The sequence below is a fragment of the Arachis stenosperma genome, chromosome 4, assembly GCF_014773155.1.
Source record: "Arachis stenosperma cultivar V10309 chromosome 4, arast.V10309.gnm1.PFL2, whole genome shotgun sequence".
Classification (NCBI taxonomy): Eukaryota; Viridiplantae; Streptophyta; class Magnoliopsida; order Fabales; family Fabaceae; genus Arachis; species Arachis stenosperma.
Genome location: NC_080380.1, coordinates 37,443,228 through 37,446,996, shown reverse-complemented (window position 1 = coordinate 37,446,996; position 3,769 = coordinate 37,443,228). Strand labels below are relative to the sequence as shown.

Genomic DNA, 3,769 nt, shown 5'->3' with positions numbered 1-3,769 from the left:
GCTGTAAGAGACAGAGCTAGAATATGGTTGGACTCTCAACCTAAAGAAAGCCTGGACTCTTGGGAAAAGCTAGTCAATGCCATTTTGGCAAAGTTCTTTCCACCTCAAAAATTGAGTAAGCTTAGAGTGGAAGTCCAAACCTTCAGACAGAAGGATGGTGAATCCCTCTATGAAGCTTGGGAAAGATACAAACAATTAATCAGAAAGTGTCCCTCAGACATGCTTTCTGAATGGAGCATCATAGGTATTTTCTATGATGGTCTCTCTGAACTATCCAAGATGTCTTTGGATAGCTCTGCTGGAAGATCTCTTCATCTGAAGAAGACGCCTACAGAAGCTCAAGAGCTCATTGAAATGGTTGCAAATAACCAATTCATGTACACTTCTGAAAGAAATCCTGTGAACAATGGGACTGGTCAGAAGAAAGGAGTTCTTGAGATTGATGCTCTGAATGCCATTCTGGCTCAGAACAAGATATTGACTCAACAAGTCAATTTGATTTCTCAAAGTCTGTCTGGAATGCAAAATGCACCAAGCAGTACTAAGGATGCTTCATCTGAAGAAGAAGCTTATGATCCTGAGAACCCTTCAATGGAAGAGGTGAATTACTTAGGAGAACCCTATGGAAACACCTATAATTCTTCATGGAGAAATCACCCAAATTTCTCATGGAAGAATCAAGAGAAACCTCAACAAGGTTTCAACAACAACAATGGTGGAAGAAACAGGTTTAGTAATGGCAAACCTTTTCCATCATCTTCTCACCAACAGACAGAGAATTCTAAGCAGAAACCCTCTGACTTAGCAACCATGGTCTCTGATCTAATCAAAACCACTCAAAGTTTCATGACTGAAACAAGGTCTTCCATTAGGAATTTGGAGGCACAAGTGGGACAGTTGAGCAAGAAAATTACTGAACTCCCTCCAAGTACTCTTCCAAGCAATACAGAAGAAAATCCAAAAGGAGAGTGCAAAGCCATAACCATGGCCGAATCTAGAGAGGGAAGAGAGGAAGTGAACGCCACTGAGGAAGGCCTCAATGGGCGTGCACTAGCCTCCAATGAGTTCCCCAATGAGGAACCATAGGAATCTGAGGCTCAAAATGAGACCATAGAGATTCCATTGGACTTACTTCTGCCTTTCATGAGCTCTGATGAGTATTCCTCCTCTGAAGAGGATGAGTATGTCACTGAAGAGCAAGTTGCTAAATACCTTGGAGCAATCATGAAGCTAAATGACAAGTTATTTGGAAATGAGACTTGGGAGACTAAACCTCCTTTGCTCACCAAAGAACTGGATGACTTGTCTAGGCAGAAATTACCTCAAAAGAGTCAAGATCCTGGGAAGTTTTCCATACCTTGTACCATAGGCACCATGACCTTCAAGAAGGCCCTGTGTGACTTAGGGTCAAGTGTGAACCTCATGCCTCTCTCTGTAATGGAGAAGCTAGGGATCTTTGAGGTACAAGCTGCAAGAATCTCACTAGAGATGGCAGACAATTCAAGAAACAAGCTTATGGACTTGTAGAGGTGTTGGTAAAGATTAAAGACCATTACATCCTGCTGATTTCATAGTCCTAGAGACTGGGAAATGCATGGATGAATCTATCATCCTTGGCAGACCCTTACCTAGCCACAGCAAAGGCTGTGATTGATGTGATGGAGGTGAACTGATCATTCAAGTGAATGAAAAATCCTTTGTGTTTAAGGCTCAAGGATATCCCTCTGTCACCATGGAGAAGAAGCAGAAGAGCTTCTCAAATCAGAGTCAAACAGAGCCCCCACAGTCAAACTCTAAGTTTGGTGTTGGGAGGCCACAACCAAACTCTAAGTTTGGTGTTGAACCCCCACATTCAAATCTAAGTTTGGTGTTGGGAGGTTCCAACATTGCTCTGAGAAAATGTGAGGCTCCATGAGAGCCATCTGTCAAGCTACTGACATTAAAGAAGCGCTTGTTGGGAGGCAACCCAATGTCATATTTTATCTATTTCCTTTGTTATTTTATGTTTTCTGTAGGTTGATGATCATGAGAAGTCACAAAATCAATTGAAAGCAAAAACAAAAAAACAGAATGAAAAACAGGAAGAAAAAATAGCACACCCTGGAGGAAGAACCTACTGCATTTAAACGCCAGTAAGGCTAGCAGATGGGCGTTTAACGCCCAGTCTGGCACCATTATGGGCGTTTAACGCCAGAAAGGGGCACCAGACTGGCGTTAAACGCCAAAAAGGGCAAGAACCTGCGTTAAACGCCAGAAATGGGCACCAGCCCGGCGTTTAACGCCAGAATTGGCTCAAAACGTGTTTTTGCATGCCATTTGGTGCAGGGATGACTTTTCCTTGACACCTCAGGATCTGTGGACCCCACAGGATCCCCACCAACCCCACCACCCTCTTTCTTCTTCACCCATTCACCAATCACCTCAATACCTCATCCCCAAAAACCCTTCACCTATCAAATCCATCTTCTCTTCACCACTCACATCCATCCTTCATAAAACCCCACCTACCTCACCCTTCAAATTCAAACCACTTTCCCTCCCAAACCCACCCTTACATGACCGAACATGAGCCCCCCTCTCCTATATAAACCCTTCTTCACTCCTTCATTTTCACACAACCTAAACACCACTTCTCCCCTCTTTGGCCGAACACAAAGCCATTCCCTTCTTCCTCATTTCTTCTTTCTTCTACTCTCTTCTTCTTTCTTTTTGCTCGAGGACGAGCAAACCTTTTAAGTTTGGTGTGGTAAAAGCATTGCTTTTTGTTTTTCCATAACCATTTATGGCATCCAAAGCCGGAGAAACCTCTAAAAAGAGGAAAGGGAAGGCAAAAGCTTTCACCTCCGAGTCATGGGAGATGGAGAGATTCATCTCAAGGGTGCATCAAGACCACTTCTATGAAGTTGTGGCCATGAAGAAGGGTCAACTTTGATCAAAGGTTGGACCAAGTCCTCATAGACATTTGTGAAGAGGGCGTTCAATGAAAGAGAGATTCAAGAGGGAAGCCGGTTCAACTGAGAAGGCATGACCTCAAGCCCATCACTAAGAAAAGGATGGAGCAAACAAGAGACCCCACTCATCATGAAATCCCTGAGATACCTCAAGGGATGCACTTTCCTCCACAAAACTATTGGGAGCAAATTAACACCTCCCTAGGAGAATTGAGTTCCAACATGGGACAACTAAGGGTGGAGCACCAAGAACATTCCATCCTCCTCCATGAAATTAGAGAAGATCAAAGAATCATGAGAGAGGAGCAACAAAGACAAGGAAGAGACATTGAGGAGCTCAAGCACTCCATAAGACCTTCAAGAGGAAGAACAAGCCGCCATCATTGAGGTGGACCCGTTCTTTAATCTCCTTGTTCTTTATTTTCTTGTTTTTCGAATTTTTATGCTGATATTTATCTATGTTTGTGTCTTATGATCATTAGTGTCTTAGTGTCTATGCCTTAAAGTTATGAATTTTCTATGAATCCATCACCTTTCTTAAATGAAAACTATTTTTATCACAAAAGAACAAGAAGTACAGGATTTCGAATTCATCTTTAAAACTAGCTTAATTAGTTTGATGTGGTGACAATACTTTTTGTTTTCTGAATGTATGCTTAAACAGTGCATATGTCTTTTGAATTTGTTGTTCATGAATGTTAAAATTGTTGGCTCTTGAAAGAATGATGAAAAAGGAGACATGTTACTGAGGATCTGAAAAATCATAAAAAAAATGATTCTTGAAGCAAGAAAAAGCAGTGAATACAAAAAAAAAAAAA

At 41.9% G+C, this 3,769-nt stretch overlaps 1 non-coding gene across 1 annotated transcript; it reads right to left on the bottom strand.

The window, feature by feature from the left end:
* Nucleotides 1-117: 117 nt before the first annotated feature.
* LOC130977669 (small nucleolar RNA R71) lies at nucleotides 118-225 on the bottom strand. The gene has a single exon (XR_009085352.1). It is a non-coding gene; the product is annotated as a small nucleolar RNA R71 (small nucleolar RNA).
* Nucleotides 226-3,769: the final 3,544 nt, after the last annotated feature.